Raw genomic sequence first — 24,459 nt, 5'->3', positions numbered from 1 at the left:
ATATATACATAGATAGATAGATAGATACACACACACGCGCACGCGCACCCACACAAACACACCCACACCCACCCACACCCACACCCACACCCACACACACACACCACACACACACACACATATATATATATATATATATATATATATATATATATATATACATATATATCCATATATATGTATACATATATATATATATATATATATATATATATATATATATATATATATATATATATATATATATATACTAGCCATAAATCGATGACGCGGGATTCTGTTATGCAGCTGTGCAATTAACCACCCCCCCCCCTCATGCGGGGTGAAGGAAAGAAGAACGAAGACCAATTACATTTTTTCATGTCTGACGTCAAACGATTTTTTTCAGCTCGGGATAAAGCCTCGTACCCAGAGAGAAGGGATCTACAAACTACTAATAGGGTGGTCGACGAATGGAATAAACTTAGTAACCATGTAGTAAACGTTGAAACTATCAGTTACTTTAAAAAACGATTAGACAACTTTATGGATGGGGATGACAGGTGATGATGGATACGGAGCTGCCTAGTGTAGGCCTTATGGTCTCATGCAGTCTCCTTCATTCTTATGTTCTTATGTTATGTTCATATGTTCAGCCTTCGAAATGAGCACGTCTGGCCCGCCGTAACACTGTTTTTTTTGTTTTTTTTCTACAACTTTTTGGTAAATAGATATATTTTTTGTCTTTATTTTTGTGTTCGTATTATATCTATGTGTAATTTTGATTTATTGTATTGGTAAATAGATATGTCGGTTGTCTTTATTTTCATTTATGTTTTATGTGATTATGTGACCCGCATTCGTTATCTGGTGAAACAAAGCTTGGTGACCCCTCCCATAGAGGAAGGACTATTTCGATGGACCGCATGTATGTATTGACGCTTTCTTTATCTTTCGTGGCGTCGAGCGTTGGTCGAATTTATTGAGATAAGAAAAGAGGTTCAGTAGTGAGAGTTAATCCTCTCCGATATGACATATTTTATCCTGACCAACGTAAGATCATGTTAAGAAACCGCAGGGTGGATTTCATTTCAGGATGGTGAGTGGCGAGGGAGGTGATGAGGAGGCAGTGAGGGAGGGAGAAGTAAAGAAGGAGATGATGATTGCCGGACAAATGGAAATGATAAGAATTGTGGGTAAGAGTGAATGTATAAAAGATCGAATATAGAAGAAGCCGGGAAGGGGGTAAGGTAGAGCAGAGGGAACTAAGGGGGTGGGGAAGAGGCAATAAGTCAAAAAACAAGGTCACACACAAAAATCAAGCGAACGAACTTAGATGATGAAGATGTGGTGAAATGAAGATGAATACAAACCGAAGAAAAGAAAAATGGATAAAAAAAAAACTACGAAAGAGAAGACAACTCATACCTGAAGAAGCAAAATAAGAAAATGATTAAACAAAATGGGAAGGGAAAGGCTAAAGCAAACTAAAATATACAAGATCCGTTACTGATGTAGATTTTAAAAAAATGGACGAGGACTATAACCCAACGTAATCTCTCATACAACGGTATTCCTTTTCTGTGCACGTGTGTGTGTGTGTGTGTGTGTGTGTGTGTGTGTGTGTGTGTGTGTGTGTGTGTGTGTGTGTGTGTGTGTGTGTGTGTGTGTGTGTGTGTGTGTGTGTGTGTGTGTGTGTGTGTGTGTGTGTGTGTGTGTGTGTGTGCGTGCGTGCGTGCATGCGTGGTGGAGGCATCGCCAATGAGTGTGCACGGTTTGATGTAGACATATCGGAGTCTGACAGACCTAGCACGCAAGGCTCTGCGCGTTCCACACTTTTCGGACAGATTCCTTATTGTTTAAAACAATCACAGGAAACGATAATCGGCTTCGTCGTCCCATTCGGGGCAATTAGATACAAATCAGGAAAAGAAACCATGCCTAATTTCTCAATATAATTACGATGAATCATTTCAATTTTTGTATTTTGGTGACGAAGGCTTTGAGTCCTGAGTTAGTTAAGTGATGCAAAGAAATGTGTCCTGGCACGAATCAGAAAACAACATCACTAAGAACAACAGCTATAACAACAACAACAACAACGACTACGACGACGACGACAAGGGAGACTTGAAATGTTCGGTTGCACTAGCAAACGCTTCGTTCGTTTTGGTTGCTATGGCTTGGGTGAACTGTCGGACATTAAACGAACAATTTACAAGTCGGCAGGAGACTGACAAAAGACGGGGAAGGCATGATGGAAGAAAGAAGAAAATTCTATACCAAGGCGAAGAATTATGGAGGCAAACCTACAGGAAAAGGGTGAAGAGAAAAATACTGAGGAAAGGGAGGTAGTGAAGACAGAAGGAGAAGGAACTGAGAAAAGTATCTAGAGGAGATACAGGAGATAACAAACAGGAGATAACAGGTGATTCTGCAGGAAAAGACAAGGAGAGACGATGGATGGGGAAGAGGAGCAGGTTTAGGAAGAAAACATTTGAAAACGAAATTAGACTGAAGTCAGGCAGAGAGCAAAGAGAAATATATGAAGACCAAAGTAAAAAAAAAAAGTCTAAAAATGGGAAAAGTAGAGGATATGAATGATGTTAATAAGAAGATAGACACAAACATTAAAAAAAGAAGAGAAAAAAAGTGGACTGACAAATTGTCATACAAGAGAGGAACCCCTTTGTATGGGGGGAAAAGAACAAACAGAAATATAGCTATCTATAAAATCATGTTCTCGCTTATTCATTTGTTTAACTAATTATCTACGTATAGAACGCCAGACCTTATTCTGAACTGAAAGATTCACTATTGGGAGAATTCATTATAAACCATTGTTAAAATTTCGGAGAGGGAGATAGGCAGAAAGAGAGGAAGGTGATTAATAAAAATTACAAAACGAGCAGGAGAATTGATGAGAAATAAAAGAAATGACAAAAATTCTTGAGTAGAGGTGAAGGACAATAATACGGCCTCAACCACTTTGCCCCCAAGAGGGAGAATCACGGATATGATTCAAACTGTCTGTCTACATCTAGGGCAAGGAAAACGAAAATATCACCCAGGAGATGACGAGCCGATTGCGATGGGACATCTTCCTCTACCTAAGCATCCAGAGGCTTTCTTGGTAAAGCGTCGCCCGGAAGAGGTTCCGATGAACGGAGGCGACGTTCCCGTGCAAACGAGGACGAAACGAGGCGGACATAAAGTACCTCTTGTCAAAAGTGACGGATGGGGCTTAGTGTGGGTGAAACACCTGAGTGGGTGGTTGAACGAACGAGAAGAGAACCCGGTGAGGGTTAGAACTGGGGAAACAGGTCAAATTTATTTCATAATACACTCGATAGAAAGTGAATGTCAATAACAGTTCTATACACACACGCACACACACACACACACACACACACACACACACACACACACACACACACACACACACACACACACACACACACATTTTATAATATATATATATATATATATATATATATATATATATACACTATATATATATATATATATATATATATATGTACTGAATGCACATATACATACATATACACACACGCACATATACCGTCTATATACATATATATATATATATATATATATATATATAGATAGATAGAGAGATAGATATATAGAGATATAGATATGTAGATAGATAGATAGATAGAGAGAGAGATAGATAGGTAGATAGATGTATATATATATATATATATATATATATATATATATATATGTATGTATATGTATATACATATATATACATATATATATAATGTAATATATATATACATATATATATATATACATATATATATATACTGCATATACACAAGCATAGAAACTAACAGCGACGTTTATTTCATCCTTTTTTTTTTTTTTTTTTATAAATGCCAAAATATAGCCAGGCATGGTTTGTGAGGCGCTCAAATATTTTTTCCATGCCCACAGGTACACACAATTTTGAGATGGACGGTAGCATATGCCCGACACGTTTTTGAGTAGATCTGTGAGTTTCAAATCCATAGCAAGTATGGAGTTAAATGCATTTCCATATCTATAATATAAGAGCGATCTGTCCTGGACTATTTACACTAGTTTTGTCTATTTTGTTCTGTTCAAGTTTTTGCAGTTGGGTAGTTGGGTATAAACTAAAGAAAGGTGGATGATGGTAGAGGGAATGAAAGAGCATGAGATATAGAAACTAGGAAGCACGTATAGAGGAACATGAGATAATAAAGGAAATAAAGGAAACGGGAGGTGGGGACTGGTTAAGAATCTACATAAAAGATAACTAATTAAAGGTCCGATGGGCATGTTGGAAGACACGAAAGAAGGATAAAGTTTAGGAAGGATAAAGTAAAATGGAGAGCCGAGAGGACGAGAGAGTGAGAGGAATCCGTTAAAAAAAAAAGAGAGAGAGAAAGAGAGAAGAAGAGAGGTAGTAAAGGGAGGCTTGGAGGAAAGCATCACGAACGAATGAGAGGGAAAAAAGGGACGTGTCTGAAAAAGAGCGGGAAACCAAGGAAACGGAGGAGAAATGTGTTAAAAGAAATAACTGAGGATGGAACTGAAAAGAAGGGGAAGGAAAGTGAATGAACTGGGGAAGAGAGACAACAAGAGGAAGGGAATATAGGCTCGTACAAACCAACAGAAGCAGACGGAGTAGAAAGGGTCGAGGGAAGGGATAAAGAATGAATAAGACAGATAAAGAGAACCAACAAGAGGAAGGGATATAGACTCGTACAAACCAACAGAAGCAGACGGAGTAGAAAGGGTCGAGGGAAGGGATAAAGAATGAATAAGACAGATACGAGTGAGAAATTAGGAGAGAAACAGGAAAATAGTTAGGAAGAGAAAGGCGAGAAAAGAGAAGGCAAGAGATAAAGGAAGGAAGGAAAAGAGTGATAAAGTGATAGAGGTAAAGAGAACAGTTGACATATATTAGGGAGAATTCTGGTTTCAAGAAGGAGAGAGAGAGAGAGAGAGAGAGAGAGAGAGGTGGGGGGGAGGAGAGAGAGAGAGAATAGGGAAGATGTGACTCGAGATATGTAAAATAAGAAAAGAGATACAAAAAAATGACCAAGAAAACAAGAGAGAAACTAAGAGGGAATATTAGTAGAGACGAAAAAGAGAGGAAAAAAGAGAGAGAGGAAAAAGTAAAGGAGAGAAAAAAGGAAAGGAGACGGAAAGGAAAGAGAAGGCGAATGGAAAATAATGGATAAAGAAGATTAAGAAAGAGTGTGAAGAAGAAAACAGAAAACGATGAAAGACCATGAGGGAGAAAGAGGAAAGAACGGAAAGTGTCGGATACGAATAAAGGGCCATTTCTACGGTCTAACAGTTTGACAAACCCGGTTTGTCAGACAAGTGTTTGAAGTGATGTTTGACCGTGTGAATGGGGTATTTGGTCGTCAAACACGTTTGTCGAACGTGTTTGACAACCAAATACCCCATTCACACGGTCAAACATCACTTCAAACACTTGTTTGACAAACCGGGTTTGTCAAACTGTTGGACCGTGTAAATGGCCCTTAAGACCAGATGTAAGAGGAGATGACACGGAGGAAATCAAAAACAAAATAACCGAGAAAAGGAGAATAAGCATATCGGAGATATAGATGACGCAAAGCTGAAGAGCACAAGATACAAAACATGAAACAAGACAAGAAAGAATATATGGCAAAGGTGTTCAGTAGATCACCTCTTTCTCTGCTCCAGTGTTGGTAGTCCTAATTTGGATAATCTTTGTTCATATGTTAAATCGTGTTTGTTTGTGTGTGTGTGTGTGTGTGTGTGTGTGTGTGTGTGTGTGTGTGTGTGTGTGTGTGTGTGTGTGTGTGTGTGTGTGTGTGTGTGAGTGTGTGTGTGTGTGTGTGTGTGTGTGTGTGTGTGTGTGTGTGTGTGTGTGTGTGTGTGTGTGTGTGTGTGTGTGTGTGTGTGTGTGTGTGTGTGTGTGTGTGTGTGTGTGTGTGTGTGTGTGTGTGCGTGCGTGCGTGTGTGTGCGTGTGTTTCACCCCCATTACTTTCAGTTCCCGTCTCTCTGTAATTACTGGTTTAATTCTGTTTACTGTTCCCTTCTATGATATTGTATTTCTTCATTCACTTTCAACTTTCCTTCACTTAAGTAAATATACCTTTCACCATATCTTCTGTAGCAAGTAAATAATGTTTCTCGATAGGGTGAATTAAACGCATGTATTAATTTTTATTTTCTTCCCAAATAATTTACACTTGGCTTGTTAATTTACACCAAGGAACTCCCATCTTGGATCCTCAATCCACTCTCTAAGTCACTTCTGCACTGACGTCATTACTTTATTCATCCAATGATCTTTACTGTTACAAATAAGTGGCTCCCCTAAGGGCGTGACTTTTCTCCTGTGTACCAACATATTTTTTCTCCCCCATCCTTCTTCAATCAGAAAGACTGTTACAGCGTCTTAAGAAATACTGCTTACACAAGCAATCTCGACATCGAGGCAGGAATGTCTTAATTTACATATTGTCACATCAACATTAAAATATGTTCCCTAGCGGCTGTTTATAAACTTTAGACGGGGAGCGAGATTATTCAACTCCTTCGCTGCTTATGTTTTCAAACATCCTACGCATAAAATGGAAATTCTCGCCACCTACCCCTCTATCTACCTTACTTGTCTACCTTTATCTACCAAACTCAAAACACACGAAAAATACCCATTTGCGATCAAACTTTTTGCTATTTCTCAATGCTAGCGTCTGCGCCGCTATTTAGGAGAGACAATATGCACCACTTGGCAACTCTGTTTAGTCGCTCCCGGGACCACGTGGTGTCAGTTTGTAAACAATCTCACGTAGACTAGTCGATTAATTTATTTTATTTTTTATTTATCTATTTATTTATTTATTTATTTATATATTTATTTATCTATTTTATTTTTATTTATTTATTTATTTATTTGTTTATTTATCTTTTTTTTTTTTTTTTTTTGTGGTCTCTGTTTTTTTTTTGTGCCTCGATATCTCCGTAACGAGAAGTGGTAAAGGGCTGGGAAGAGACATGTTTGTTGCTATTATGACCTTCTATAAGGAGGGTTAATAGTATAAAGATATAGCTGCTCGTGTGGGAACTGGAGTGCGGCAAATGTGGACCAAAAACTTTCGAGACGAAGGAGTTAACGCCATTCCTACCCCCAAGCCTCGCTCTGGTCGACCAAGGAAGATATCAAATCATACTTTTAAGGCTATTAGGAGGCAGTTGGATAAAGGTCTAACACTCACAGCTCAAAACCTGAAGGAAAATAACCCTGCACTGCTGCAGGACGTGGTCGAGGAATGGAATAGACTTAGTAACCATTTAGTGAGCGCTGAAACTATCAGTTGTTTTAAGAAACGATTAGACAGCTTTATGGATGGGGATGACAGGTGGTGATGGATACAGAGCTGCCTAGTGTAGGCCTTATGGTCTCTTGCAGTCTCCTTCATTCTCATGTTCTTATTTCTGATAATTTAACCAAAGATTTACAATATCGCACTTGTTGTGCTAAGGATCTTTCCTTCTTAAGTGCAAAAAACATACGTGATGGCATAGTTTTTTGTAAGAAATATAAGGATTAGACCCTAGGAGACTGGGAACATGTATTGTGGAGTGACGAATTAACGTTTGTAGTGTCATCGGACTGTAGGCAGAAGCGTGTGAGGAGCCGCAGGGGGTCAGACCCTAATGATCCACCAAGTGTTATAGTGTGGGGGTGCTTTGCATTTGGTGGAGTTGGCAATTTAGTGTTTCTTGAACAAAATGAGAGTGTAAATTAGCCCAGAAGCAACGAAGCCGGTAACAGCACCTCAACATTCGAAGCTAGTTAACTCTCACTGTTCCATGATATGACGACAATCCTCCTTCATCCAAAAAATACGAGAAAAAAAAAATCGTGTCGCGTCACTTTCGCATCCAGTCACAACCAAACTCACACCTATCTCTCGCCCTCTCCCTTCCCTGTTCGACAGACAAGTCAGGACATAAAGGATGAAGAATTTAAATAAGGAAAAGATCGCGTGCGGCACCACGATAACACCCCCCCCTTCCCCCAAACCCTTCCCCTCCCCTCCCCCACTTCCATTGGTCCTTCCGCGCTCATCCCAAGTCTTCTTCTCAGCTTCCCCCACCCCGAGGGTGCAGGTAATCATGTCTAATATCTTCCACATACACACCTTCGTAGCAGATCCTATTACCTGAGACGGAGCAGGAGGAGGAGCAGGAGGAGGAGGAAGAAGAGGAGGAGGAGGAGAAGGAGGAGTAGAAGGTGAGCTGAGTTGGGTCTCGATGGGAATGGAAAAAAGAAAAGGAAAAAGGTTCTAAGAATGGTCGACGGGTGATGCAACGAGGAAATGGGTGTCTCTTCCTGTCCGCCCCGTCAGAGAATGAAAAGACTCCCTGATTGTCTCACGGATTTCTCACGACTCCCAACGATCTATTAACTCGTTCACTTAAAAAAGAAATCAATAAAAAAACGTCTGGCGTTAGACGAAATTAAATTTGCAGAATATGTCATTTTCGTGACATCTTCCACCCTACGCTGAATGAAATCACTGCACGTCAAACAGAATGAAATTTATAGAAAACACTCAAATAAAATGGTATGACAGATAAATATAATCACCTGGTACATCCTGCATAAGGTCTGTAGTGTGTCATCGTAGGTCTGAAATATATACATATATATACATACACACACAAATATATATATATATATATATATATATATATATATACATATGTGTGTGTGTGTGTGTGTGTGTGTGTGTGTGTGTGTGTGTGTGTGTGTGTGTGTGTGTGTGTGTGTGTGTGTGTGTGTGTGTGTGTGTGTGTGTGTGTGTGTGTGTGTGTGTGCGGTTATATATCTATATATATATATATTAATATATATATATGTATATATATATGTATATATATACATATGTCTGTATGTATGTATGTGTATATGTGTGTTTTCTTCACCATGGTCTTAAATCACGTGTTGAACTCGTGATCGACAGCTATTTCCTTCCCGGAAGACAGTTCAGAGCTCATATATGACCGGTCTATGGGTAATGCTGTGACCTTACAACACGCAATACCAACTCATCTCCCACGAGAGTTGAAGTAACGGCTTGCAGAGTAGCTACACTGAAATTATTTGAGCCCTGGGCGGGATTCGAATCCGGACTGCTAGAGTAGAGGTTGCAAACGCTACCACTGCACAGTCGGGCGTTTGTAAATACTGTGTGTGTATGAGAGTAAAAACGTCGGCCACACCTACAGTATGGCGTTCAAATTCTTCTCATGGAAACCACTTAGAAAACACATAATCTTTGCCAAGATTAACGCAAAAATAAGCATAAGTGTAAATGCAAATGTGCATAAGTATGGTACATACTCGTTTGAAGTGATATCTTGTGTATGTTCTTCACCCCCACGATTGCTCCCCCCCCCCCCCAATCTACCCAACCACCCTCATCATCATCACCCCGGTACCCATATGTTGTCATATTTACGATCTTATTAATCTTACCTCTCATCTTTTCACTCGCCTACCACCGTCAAGTTTATCTGTTGATCAATCTCATCATGATCAAAACCCTTTACACCATTAGCAACTACAGAAGACACGCAAAAAATTCTACTTTGACCAAGGGACTACAGCAAAACAGGATAACAAATCACGCCAAACTAGAACAAAGGAACAATAACAAGGTAGAGAACGCGGAACTTAAAAATATCTAAAGAGTAATTGTTGGCTTCTCTTCCCAGCTAACACGGTGTATCACTAACAGAAAGCTTGCCGCCGTGGCCTTAGGGTACGTGATAATTAGATTGTTAATTAATCAAGCCCGGCCAAGATGATAAGTCTCACGTACTTGGAGTTGTGAGTTGCCACGTCTGACCGTATTCATCTTCATTGGAGCTGTTGGATTTGTGAGTTTGTTTAGAGAAGACTTAGGAAAGCTCAAACGACCTTAAGAATATCAGAGGATAGTATATATAGTTTTAGGAGATCAAATTTTCTGTTTTAAAGGAGTCTAGTGTCTAGTGTATGGGAGGCCAGGGGTAAAGGGAAGCTGTAGGGGATTGAAGTGTTGGCAGTTACTTGAATTTATCTCGAGCGGCATAGGAAGAATAAGACTCGATACGGTCAAACTCCGTCTTGCCAGATATCTTGTTAGACCAATAGATCAGACCAAATAGGGGAAGCCGTCACACGGAACTGACAGGGCACTAGGAGTGATATTAGACTAAGGCTTCAGTCCAAACAAGCCGAAGCGATATTTTAAACCAATACATTATATGTAATGATGTTGAACTATGTACCTGGGAAGTTTTCTTCTTCTTCTTCTTCTTCTTCTTCTTCTTCTTCTTCTTCTTCTTCTTCTTCTTCTTCTTCTTCTTCTTCTTCTTCTTCTTCTTCTTCTTCTTCTTCTTCTTCTTCTTCTTCTTCTTCTTCTTCTTCTTCTTCTTCTTCTTCTTCTTCTTCTTCTTCTTCTTCTCGCACTATATCACGGTGTACTTTAGCTTCAACGATATATTCTTGTCATATATTGGTGCCCTATAATGTCTAGTCAAACCGTTTCATGCAACCGTCACGCTGAGTCAAACGACAGATCGAGCATCAATCATCTTGACCATTGTCAAAACATTACGTCAAATCAAGATACATTACACCAAGGCATTACCATAACCAGTGTATCAGTGCTAAGAAGAAAACAGAGTCGAATATGGAGCAACTATATCTTGGCAAATAATATACTACTACTGGTTGAACATTCATATCTTAAAACTAATAACATCCTTGTCTCGTTGAGTAAGTGAACTGTTTTCGATGGCAATATCGTTCTGTGTCATCTGCCAGCCAGAAAGCTCAACTCTTACAAAGTTGCCCTTTTCCATACTTGAAAGGCAACAGTTATGTGAAATAGGTGATAGAGTGCACAAATATTTAAACAAACAAATAAAACTTTCGTTGGAAATTCTATCCTAAGATTCAAAATTACAAATGATTTTAAAATGTTCGTGTTTATATTGATAGTTTAAATCAGTTTTGCTACTTTTACACCTGGGCCGTGTATTGATTAAAATCGACTGCAGAGAATCTAAAAGAGAAGCGGGAAATGCAGACTTAACCCCTGCTAAAGATAATAACTTATTTTAAATAGAAATCCTGAATGCAGGGCGATACCTGAGGTTCTTCAATGGAAGCATGTGAAATGTAGAATTACTCAAGTAGTACGTTATTTTCGAACAATACCATATTTACTAGAAATATGAAATAGGACTCAGATGGTATAAGCACGCCATGTGAATAGACCCTGCTAAAAGATGTATGAAGGAAGCTAGCTTAGTGACTAACTGAACGATAGATCTTATTGCATTAATATTATTAGCTTCTTCACATAACACACAATCAAAAAAGACATCATGTCTTCACCGACGAAGTAGCTTATAATTTTCATATATAAACAAATCAATATGTAGCCGCGTAAACAAATCAATATGTAGCCGTGTATACAGAACGGGCTCACAAGTGTTCGAAAGTGGCCTTCGTTTTTATATAATTCTCATGAACATTCTGAGCCTCAGTCTAACGAGGGGGCTCATTAGATATCGAAATAACCTAAGATAACGGAAGATTTGGGCAATTAGATGGAGGACCTCACATATCAGAACCATTCAAGCTCATGATGAAAATGACACCTGTGGTGATAGTAGAAACGCAATCAACTTGCTATCAACTCTGCCATTTTTATTTGCATTTTTTTTTTCTTTTTTTTTATGGGCGGGTTTCTATGTAGTCTTCTCGTTCTTCGTCCTCTACTTTTCCTACAAGAGCTGCTTGATTATCATGGCAAGGGCCAATAGTATTTGTGTTTAGGGAGTCATTAGTATAAATATTTTTGTGTCTATATGAGATACTTAAAAGATCAAATAGTTCAGTCAAGTTACTGCAATGATTTGGGTATGTAGTGGTGAGGAGTCTACGACAGGAGACGCGTAGCATCGGCGGAAACAGTTACCCTTGCCCAGCCATCCCGAAGTACTTCTGGTAGGCTTCACAAACCTTCACCGACGTTTCCAAGGAGATTCTTTCTTTTGCCTCTTTTTTTTATAAACTCGCTGCACATATAACAAAGGGAGTCAGGATAGTACCGGCAGCCTCTTGAAACTATCTGAAAATATAGAAATATATCCACTCGGAAAATATAGATCATATAGATCTGAAATTATAAATTATAAACATGTTAAGTGAACATATATGAATTAAGTAGGATAATTCAGGCTATAGCCATCAAATTTTGAGAAAAAAAAATGTATTAAGCACCAAATTGTGCCAATTGCTCTCGAAAATATTATACAAATTGCTTTTACAGCAATTTTAAAATTTTATTAGGTTAAATGCTCGTCGCTAGCCTAGATTTTTTACAAACCCAGACTTATGACTGTTTAATAGCATTTTTTTTATTTAGGACCTAAGTATTATAAAAGATTATTGCAAGCTAAGAACAGAGTTCTTTTTTGAACATAGTGACTGTAATCAGAGAGAAGTGCGGGATTCGAACCCTCAACTAAACGAATTCAAGACCAGCACGCCTCCTATTACGCCACCAGCTCAATGACGGAAATGTAAAGAAAAAAAAAAAGTTATGGAAAATAAAAATTTCTAATACTAAATAAATAATAAATGAACACACACACACACACACACACACACACACACACACACACACACACACACACACACACACACACACACACACACACACACACACACACACACACACACACACACACACACACCTCGTGGCGCAGTGGTTAACGTTCTCGTCTGCCACTACGGCGGTCCGGCTTCGAATTCCATCCAGGGCTGAAATAATTTCAATATCGCTGCGCTGCGGGTTGTTACTCCAACTCTCATGGGCGGGGAGGTGTGTGTGTGTGTGTGTGTGTGTGTGTGTGTGTGTGTGTGTGTGTGTGTGTGTGTGTGTGTGTGTGTGTGTGTGTGTGTGTGTGTGTGTGTGTGTGTGTGTGTGTGTGTGTGTGTGTGTGTGTGCGTGCGTGCGTGCGTGCGTGCGTGCGTGTGTGTGTGTGTGTGTGTGTGTGTAAGGTCACAGTATTACTCAGAAATCGGTCATACGAGAGGTTAATAAATATCGATCACGAGTCCAACACGTGATCCAAGACCATGGTGAATCACACACATGAATATAGTGTTCAATTCATTAATACTCATTCTCCACTCATGCTTCTCTACCCACGTGTTCTTTTCATGTTTTATACAGTCAACATCTTAGGGACCCCCGACGACAATCCTTCGTGATATTTTTACCACTGGAAACCAATCTCCATTCAACAAGGAATCCTGATCACTTTGAACTTCCACTATTCCTCCTTTCTTCTGGTCGCGTTCCATCTCACACTTACTATTTCTGTGACTTGACCTCTTCAGCGTGATCTTGTTCCCAAGGATAGAAGTTCTAGTTATCGTCGATTAAATACTAGATTATCTATTCTGTGTTGAGAATACAGTACGCTCTCTTGTATTAATAAACTTACAATATCAGTAGGAAAAACTAAAGGATTTTAAGTTTCATTTAGAAAATATTAACTCAAATAATTACATCAGATGTTCCTCTTAATGAAATGAGAAAAAACGAGGCTACGATTATAAAGTAAGATTTGTTGGAGATCTAAACAGCTGCATTTAGTTAGGAACGTCTAATGGCCATGTTCATGATATCTGTGTTAATTGACATTTTATCTACACAGACATCTGTGTCACTCTATCGCTTTCCTTTCAAAGGAGATCTCTTCCTATTAAAAAAAAAAAGTATATATATATGTATATATATATATATATATATATATATATATATATATATATATATATAATGATAATAAAATAATAATAACAATAATGATAATAAAAAAAACAAATAAATATATAAATAGATAGATAAAATATCTGTAAGTCCTTGCAGGCTGATTACCACTTGTACAGTTCAGATGATTATGTACATCATTCTTCAACACAAAACGGAAACAGAGGTAGTGACATTAAAGTGAAGATAAGTCAAGAAGAGAATCTGAGAGAAGTGAAGAACTTTAAGCATTTAGGATCACATGTAGCAGGGAACGGAGGATTGGGGGTGGATGCAAACAACAAAATGAGGAAAACAAGTAAATGATTTAGGGGAATGAAGTGTTACGAAAAATAAATACCTAGTGATGGATATGAAGAGAAGACTGTATGAAGGGGTCGTTCTGTATACGACACTATATGGGGCAGACCTGAAATTTGAGGGAGTCAGAAAAGTTTTTAAGATGAAGTTTTGAAAAATATCGTGAGGGATAGTTTGGGTCTTTGGAAATAATGGGTAAAGAAAGACTGCCAAAAAGAATGTGGAGAGCAAAGGTGGATGATGTGAGCTTGAGGGGAAGACCGAGAATGAAATGGAAGGATAGGGTGAAAAAGGTCTTGATTAAAAGGGAAATGTCTGTTCAATGTAGTTCAGTTCGAAGCTTTAAGAATCATTTAGATAAACACCTAAGCAAGATGCTGTAATGATTATCGTTTATTTTATATTATTTGTTTTTGTTTTGTTATCATTCGTCTGTTTGATTCTCATTTATTATTAATCATATGTCAATTTATTATTATTTACTATTTACCTGTTTGTTTATTATTTAACTATACCTATGCATTTATTTGTGTATCTTATTTGTTATTTACATTATTAGTTTTATTCATTCATTTATTATTATTACGATTTTTTATTTGCATCCGACCTAGATATGGACCAAAAGGTCTCCTGTCGGCATGCTCCGCCTTCGTAATCCTTTGTAACATGGAAAGGAAAAGGCAAGAGATTGGTGTGAGTGAACATCAAGGTTGTGAATGATAAGTTGACTGAAGGAAATATTCCTCGTCTTCTCTATTTTCGCATGAGGGGACAAGGGGGGATCACCATGTAAATGAAGCGGCAGGCACCTGCGCTGCAGGTGCTGTGTCTTCCTGCATTGTTTGTGGGCCGGGCAGTGAGCAGTGAGCAGAGGTAACCCTTCATCCAAAAGGAGTCTGGATGCATCCCTTGGCTGGTTACCTCCCTTACAAGGAGATAGAAACCTTATGGTATATAGATAGATATTATTTTTTTTTCATCTATTCATTCATTCATTCATTCATTCATTCATTCATTCATTCATTCATTCATTCATTCATTCATTCATTCATTCATTCATTCATTCATTCATTCATTCATTCACTCATTCATTCATTCATTCATTCATTAGTTCATCCATTCATTCATTCATTCATTCATTCATTCATTCATTCATTCATTCATTCATTCATTCATTCATTCATTCATTCATTCATTCATTCATTCATTCATTCATTCATTCATTCATTCATTCATTCATTCATTCGTTCGTTCATTCATTCATTCATTCATTCATTCATTCATTCATTCATTCATTCATTCATTCATTCATTCATTCATTCAATCATTCATTCATTCATTCATTCGTTCGTTCATTCATTCATTCATTCATTCACTCATTCATTCATTCATTCATTCATTAGTTCATTCATTCATTCATTCATTAGTTTATCTCTCTATTCATCAACTCATCTATTAATAAATTAGTTAATATAAATTTATTGTGTATTTATTTATTGATCCAATCATTCATTTTTTCATTTATCTACCTATTTCTTTATTAATCTAATTAATATTTTATGTATCCATTTATTTATTTATTTATCTATTTATTTGTTTATTTCTTTATTCAGTTACATATCTATTAATTTGGTCATTCACTCATTTATTAATTTATTTATCTATTGATTTATTTATTCATTTATTTATTTGTTTGTTTGTTTCCTGTTTTACTTGTTCCCGAAATTCGATTTACAGCCCACCCGTTTATTAACCCTTATTGTTTGGATGAATGCTCAGGATTAAACGATTTAATCAAAACTGTGGAACATTCTCATCCATTATAGAGTCGGCATAGAGAAAGCAACACTTAGACTCTCGCCGTAAGGAAGCTATAAGTTGTGTAGTAATTATCTGATATTTTATTTTCAACCATAAATCGATTTTTCCATGGTCGTAAATGGCGCCTGATTATCCCGACATTCAACTTTGCAAGTGATATTAATTAATTCCCGATAAACGTGATTCAGATCTTTCGTTCGCAGGTGTGCGGTACAACTGCAAATGTCCGATTTATAATGAGAAGATAAAGATTATATATCGAGAAGTCACGGGTTTAATAGTGTGTGTATCTTCCCATAGAGGATACCATAGGAAGGGAAATAGATATGACCTGGTGAAGGTAATAATTCTGTCTGTACCTGTAGCATGATTAGTCTCGTCAGATTACCAGAGTTTGACCCAAAATTTAATCATCTTCGGTCTGTTGATTATGATAGTTTACCTTTGTCTCCAAATATTTTGTTACATGTCTCTCACAACCATATATTTCCAGAGGGAGAAATGGAAATGGGAAATAGCAATTTATAAATGTATCTGAAGATATGAACTGATTGGTATTTTGTTAGCAATGAACAACGTTTCTATCTTTCGTGGAAAATCGGATGAAAATAATATATATATGTATATATATATATATATATATATATATATATTCATATAAATAAAAACATTTATTAATAAATATATATATATATATATATATATATATATATATATATAAATATATATATATATATATTTGACTGCATAAGAATATAATCAGTACCCCACACGGTGAGAAACGAACTGAAAAGTAACAGGATTGAGGAGGTGAACTGAACGGATGTTTTGGGGTGAGCCGAGAGGTGGATGAAGGAATGAGTAAGGATTTGGTACACAAGCTGACGCGTTCAATAAATATTGCAAGGGCAATATGGTTTGGGTAAGTAGGAAGATGTCACTAATGACGAAGGTTGGGGATCGAAAACTACGATTCCTACCACCTTTTCGGTAACCCTAACTGTGTCAGCGAGACCCTCCAACAGTTGCTCAACCCTGCAAGCGAAGTTATTAGTCATCGGATGTGACAGATGTTAAATCATTCACCGCGGCACGGATATGGGTGTGCTATCATCCACGCGGACTTTAGTCTGCACCTAAGATCCAACACGGAGCAACACCTTATCACACTTGCCCTGTCCCTTCAGGTGCTAAGTCGACAGAACTAAGTCAACCTGCTTAATATCCTTGACAACGGTATAGAATCCCGGCCAAAAACAACCAGAACATCTCTAAACATTCGCCATCAACATCACAAGATGTGGTGTGACCAAGGTGTCTGGATACTAGTATGCAAATGCTATAGGACATAAGTCGCACATAAGTGGATCAAAACTAAGACATTTGCTGTGGGATTATGCAGACTATACTTGAATACCTGAACATGTGCTGTATGCCTAAGAAGCATAGTAGCAAACAGAATGACAGTAAAGATCCAAAAGGCAATCATGTACGTCCGACCAGGATTGAAGTCGTATTCTACCTATTCCTTAATAGGTTTAACTCTGCACGTTTAAATACTTAAATGACAATTATCATAAGACTCATTTTGTTATTTACGCTATTGCCACGGTGTTTTGTGCTAGGAGCTCTCAATGAAACACTTCTGTTAGAATATAACAATTCTGCGCCACAAAGAGGCGGGTGTTGTTGATACACTAACCCACGGACCTTTCACCTCCTTCAAAGGATTACAGAGGATTACAAAGGCGGAGCATGCCGACAGGAGACCTTTTGGTCCATAACTATGTCGGGTGCAAAAAAATAAATGAATAAAAAAGATAAACAAATGAACAAATAAATAGATAAACGAATAAAATAAATAGATAATGATAAATAATAAACAAACAGAAAGTAACAATGAGTTATAATAAACAATACATGAATAAAAGATAAACAGATGATAATAACTAAATAAATAATAATAAATAGTTAATAAATGGCAGGCATTACAGCATATTTTTAGGTGTTTAACTAAATAAATCTTAAAACTTCGAACCGTACTACATTTCCCTCAGCTGCAAGCAAGAGTTAGTGACGTATAAAGCGACCACGTTTTCCTGCACGGAATTGGGTTGTGGAAACAACTAGTTATCAGATTATCAGACGAGACTACTTCATGATATCCGTCCTTTTCTGGGTCTAATTTTATCATTGTTTCTTGGTACCACGGCATCACTATTGCATGTTGGTGTGTTTCGATTTCAACTGGTTAATGTTTTCAGAGGACGTTGCTGTTTTACTTTATGTTTTCGCAAAAGACTCCCTTCAAAAAAACCCTCGTTATGCGATCAACCTTCGGCCCTTCTATTCGATCAAACCCCCTGGTATACGCCCATCCCCCTTCGCTATATGATCAACCCCCGCATTATATGATCAATCCCCTTCGTTTTACGATCAACCCACTATCTATATGATTAAATCCCTTTCCTATACACTCAACTCCATCGCTATACAATCAATCCCCTTCGCTACACGATCAACCCCTTCGCTATACGATTAACCCCCTTTGCTGTACGATCAGCCACCTCACTATTCGATTAAATCCTCTCGGTGCACTGCCCCCCTTTACTCTACAACTATTTCCCCTCTCTATTCGAATACCTGATCTGCAATTACATTCCTGACTCATCTTAGCCATTTGGTAAGGCAAGGTTGATAGTTCTCTCTATTAGGAATATCTAAAGCTAGGAACTCTCTAGTATTTAAAACAAAATGTTCTGTAAACGTAGAAAATTCTGTATACCATAGGTGCTTTCTAATGTTGTAGTATATTCTTGCAGAACTCTTCGTTCTCAGTATTGGAGAAAGGTTCTTAGGGGTAAGATCTGGGTAGGGAGAGGCAGAGATGAGAGAAATTATGCGGCTCTGGAAAAAAAGAAGACTTGAAAAGAGCAGTCGAATTTAACGCTGGGTCTCTAAGAGATGTTTGGCATCCTAACCCAACAGCACAGCGTCCCAGCTTTTGGAGCACCGGAAACCCAAAGAAAGCTTATTCTCAATATGTGAGTGTTCAAAACTTCGAAAAACACAAGAGACAAAGGCTGTCAGCCTAAGTTTCCGCCGACACGTAGCACAGCTTTAGACCACAAAAGCACCGACGGAAATTGTGTATAAGAACATAAGAATAAAGGAGACTGCAAGAGACCATAAGGCCTACACTAGGCAGCTCCGTATCGGCGAAGGCCGCGCGAGGAAGGTCACTCGAGGGAGACCATCAGAAGTGCGAGGTCTTCAGAAAAAGGTAAGATCCTCATGAACGTTCACAGCTGGTCATCACTCAGTCACACATTCAGAGTCCACTGCTCAACACTGCCTCTTCAAACCTTCTCCATGAGTCGTATGACTGGACCAACCTCTGCCACGTCACCCCTGCAAACTTCTCCTGTTTCATATTTCCTCCCACAACAAACGGCTTGTACATTCATGTCAACCTGTTGCTGAAGAATCTCTTCTTTTATGATGAGCATACGATTTATTTGTCATAAATTTTCATTCGCACAATAGCGTTCATGGAAATTTTTGTGAAATTACTTTTTCATTTGAATTGAAATCACCCTACCAGTTGATAAACTGTGAGCATGAGGGCTGCTTGAGGAATCACTATGTAGACTCGAGGATGGTATGAACGTCATGTGAACACACTGGAGGACGAGACTACAAAACATGGGCAGGCTAGGAAGGCTTCCACCCGCTTTGATGTGCCGAGTGTTCCTCAGGTCCCCTGAAGAACTATGGGAGAAGAACCTCTTTTTCTTCTTCTTCTTCTTCTTCTTCTTCTTCTTCTTCTTCTTCTTCTTCTTCTTCTTCTTCTTCTTCTCCTTCTTCTTCTTCTTCTTCTTCTTCTTCTTCTTCTTCTTCTTCTTCTTCTTCTTCTTCTTCTTCTTCTTCTTCTTCTCCTTCTCCTTCTTCTTCTTCCTCTTCTTCTTCTTCTTCTTCTTCTTCTTCTTCTTCTTCTTCTTCTTCTTCTTCTTCTTCTTCTTCTTCTTCTTCTCCTCCTACTCCTACTCCTACTCCTCCTCCTTCTTCTTCTTCTTCTTCTTCTTCTTCTTCTTCTTCTTCTTCTTCTTCTTCTTCTTCTTCTTCTTCTTCTTCTTCTTCTTCTTCTCCTCCTACTCCTACTCCTCCTCCTCCTCCTTCTTCTTCTTCTTCTTCTTCTTCTTCTTCTTCTTCTTCTTCTTCTTCTTCTTCTTCTTCTTCTTCTTCTTCTTCTCCTCCTACTCCTACTCCTACTCCTCCTCCTTCTTCTTCTTCTTCTTCTTCTTCTTCTTCTTCTTCTTCTTCTTCTTCTTCTTCTCCTCCTACTCCTACTCCTCCTCCTCCTTCTTCTTCTTCTTCTTCTTCTTCTTCTTCTTCTTCTTCTTCTTCTTCTTCTTCTTCTTCTTCTTCTTCTTCTTCTTCTTCTTCTTCTTCTTCTTCTTCTTCTTCTTCTTCTTCTTCTTCTTCTTCTTCTTCTTCTTCTTCTTGTACTGTGCCTCACTGCACAGCGCTTCACCTATGCAATGTTAGGGCGAGGGGCGAAAGTCCCTTTATCCCAAAGATATTGAGATGGAAAGCGAATGGTAAATGATTCTTTTGGTGTGCGTGTCTGCTTTCGCTCACCCCTCCCCCTCCTAATAAGGAAGTTTGTGCCCTTTGTATAGGAATGCACTCTTAGCTTGCCAATCAGAACCATCTGTAACAGACAAGGATCAACTCTAGAGCAAGTCTAGAGGAACTTTAACAGTCCAGAGTTCAAACTTTACCCTCGAACTTCTTTTGGCCTTTGAAACCCTTCGTCGGAATTATTTCGAGAAGAATCATATGCAATGGAAAAGAAAATTACTGAAGTGCAGTTTCGGAGTCTAACTAATAATTTCGGAATATCTATTTCGAGATGAATGCTGGCTATACACGATCGTGTCTGAGGTCCTTGGTTAAATGTTATTGCTATGTATGCTTGATTAGCGTGCAGGGGTCAATATTATGTACTGGTATACTTAGTCTGGCACGACGCTTAATATCATGTAATTATGTAAATTAGGCAAAAATCAAATACACCTGTATGAACCCAACTTCAGTATACATAGATCAACACATGTGTTGCCTTCAGTAAGTCAGTATCAACTTATATATATGTTGTCTTATGCTTACATGACTGTCATGTGATGTGTTTCTGTCTTCCAAGGGTTCTGGCTTTATGTCCTTAACTGTTTATTTGATGTAGATAATACATGAATAGTAGGTTCGTGATATAAATGTTATGTACAACCTCTGTCTATCGACACCTTTCACATGCACGCTATGATATCTGTATCTATCTTCGAATGTAGCGGCACATGTGTGATCAAATATTCCTGCAGATGGGCAATGTGTGTGTTTTTCCTCTTGGCCCCTCTGTGTCCCTCGTGATTCCGCTTTTATGTTTGTATGAAGCTGTTAGGATGTATGTTTTAGGTATCACAGATGTATTTGAATGTATATATCACATTACCACCGGCTACGGTAAATTTACACATTAAGGGATGTTGTTCTCGTTAATATCAGGTGAGTTTAGTCTGTTACCTCTTTCTTGTCCAATTCCTTCTCTTTGAGTGTCCTTCTCTTCACTTTCCTTTTATATCCTTTTTTTTTCTGGAGACTCACTTTTGCTCTCTCGATCCTCTGAGAGCCCTCATTTCCAACAGTCTCGCTTTCATCGTCAGGAAACGTCTTCAGTCCATCTATTCTGCCAGTACATGTACATCAGTGAATACTTTTCTTTTCGAAAAACTCATTAGTCGTTATCATCTCTCTTCCCACACATACCTGAAGCATCCTGCTCGTACGAACACTTACAATCCTCTACTACAAAGTTGCCGGTACACCACTACGCTCTTTCTTATTCTCGCAATTGTGTCCCCCGTCACCACTACTTTAATCCTCCTCCTCCTCCTCCTACAATCCCCGTTTCCTAGTTCAGCTTACGGGAGAAACTTCACTCTCTCTCTCACCCATCCATATACCTTTGGTTTACACCCATCCAGTGTCATTAGCCCTTCCCAATTTATTTCCAGATCGACCAATATGAGCCCCGATCACACGCATCAGCGGTCCCTTAAATCTTCGCTTGTCTCTCTTGCCACCATAATTGCCACTCACTCCTTCGCATATTCAGTCTCACCCACTCCTGTCCAACTCAATCACACGCGTCTCCCCCCCCACCATCCCTTTGCTATCTGCTTTCTCTCCCTCTCTGTTCTTTTCTTTGGCTTTGATGCAGTTGAGTCAGAGCAAATATGTATCTCCTGAAATCCTTCACTATATCCTGTCTTTTCATCCCTTTGTCCCTTCAAGGTCAGCTATGCAGATAATTTTCTTTTTCTTTCATCTATTCACTTACTATTAATTCTCTTCCCTTTTCACTTTCCCCCTCACTTCCCCCTCTTCTCTCTCTCTCTCTCTCACTCTTACTCTCTCTGAATACATATGCATATATATATATATATATATATATATATATATATATATACATATATATAAAAAAATATATATATATACATATATATATGTATATATATATGTATATATATATATATATATACATACATACATACATACATATATATATATATATATATATATATATATATATATATATATATATATAACAAAACCCTCTCTCTCTGTCTCTCTCTGTCACACACACACACACACACACACACACACACACACACACAAATACACACATACACATTCCCCTCTCTCTCTTTCTCTATCTCTCTATCTACCTACCTATCTATCTATCTATCCATCCATCTATCTATCTATCTATCTATCTATCTCTCTCCCCTCTCTCTCTCTCTCTCTTTCTCTCTCTCTCTCTCTCTCTCTCTCTCTCTCTCTCTCTCTCTCTCTCTCTCTCTCTCTCTCTCTCTCTCTCTCTCTCTCTCTCTCTCTCTCTCTCTCTCTCTCTCTCTCTCTCTCTCTCTCTCTCCCTCTCTCTCTCTCCCAGCTATTCTTTCTGTTCTTTCTTTATTTCTCTCTCACCCATTCTTACCCTTTTTTTCATTCCTTCTCTTCTTTCTCTATGTCTTTTCTTTCTATATCCTCTCTCCCTATCATTTTATCTTTCTTCACCTCACTCTACTTCTCTTTCTCCTTTTTTTCAAATGTTTTTCTCTTTTTATCCACTTTTTTCTTTTCCTCTCTGTTTCTCTATTTTTCCTTCCTTTCATTCTTGTCTTCTATCTCTCTTCTCATCTTCCTTTTCCCTATCTTTACTCCTCTATATTCACATGCAGAAATCCTCTAGCCTAGTACCTACTATGAACCCTTCGTGTCTGTAGTATTAATCTCCTCAAAATGAAGATATACTTTATTTATCTCATATATGGTGGAGACAAACTGTTTTTATATAACAAAGTTTGGACCTAGAATTCAAAAAGATCTAGCTCAAATCCGTTTTCTAGTTTCGTTCTTAGACGGAACAAAATTTGAGAAGAAATAAATGACGCTTGATTGAACAGGTTTGTTTAGTGTTCATGTGATACTGCTTGTAAATCACAGAGGCATTGCGGAGTGGGTTGCTTCTATTCGGTACGGCTCTGTTATCTTCTTGACATTCGTTATTCTCGTCATCTCCTGGTTTATTAATATATATTCTGGTGTTAATCATCATTTATTTTTGTTGCTGTTTCTTTTTACCATAGCGTGAAGGTTAGTAAAACACAAACAGGTCTACTTAGTTATTTTTGGTGACAAATATGTACATAAGACAACTTTATAAACACATACAATCACCCACCATCGTTATTCCCAGCATATGTACGACAGTCTGACGTAAAGTACCTGACGATGACGATGGTGGTGATGTTAATGATGATAATAAGTTATGAAAAACATTTATGTACAACAGTGACCGACTACAAATTATGTACAATGGATATAGGAAATTCTATGAAAGAGACACTGGTGACCAGGACAAGAACAAATAATTATATTAATCAATTGATAATCATATTAATCAACTATACTTCTATATACAAGGATATACCAATATATATATATATTTATATACATTTTCACACCGATGTAAAGAAACGTTATTTATATGGGAGTCAAAGGGTGGTTGTCAGGCGGGTGCCAAGCTTCTGAACAGCAGGAGTTTTCAGCAACGTCGTCTAGTTCAGCACCTCAGTTCTACACCCGCATCACAAGTCATAAAATACATTTCGTTTAGGTTTTCACTTGTTCCAGATAACTTGCCACTCCTGTACGCACACCAACAAGAGTCTTTATTTTCCTAAGAAGAATTCCATTTGGTACAACGTTTCTTTCTCACTGTACCGGTCACTAAATTAACATCTTTCAAACATATTTTGGTATGTTACACATCCGGTACCACTATGAGATTCAATGTTTTGAGTAGTGCCACTAGGTATGTCTCTTTCTTAC

Source organism: Oratosquilla oratoria, chromosome 23, assembly GCF_046742065.1.
Source record: "Oratosquilla oratoria isolate Oo_2021 chromosome 23, ASM4674206v1, whole genome shotgun sequence".
NCBI classification, from domain to species: domain Eukaryota; kingdom Metazoa; phylum Arthropoda; class Malacostraca; order Stomatopoda; family Squillidae; genus Oratosquilla; species Oratosquilla oratoria.
Note: the sequence above shows the minus strand (reverse complement) of the source record.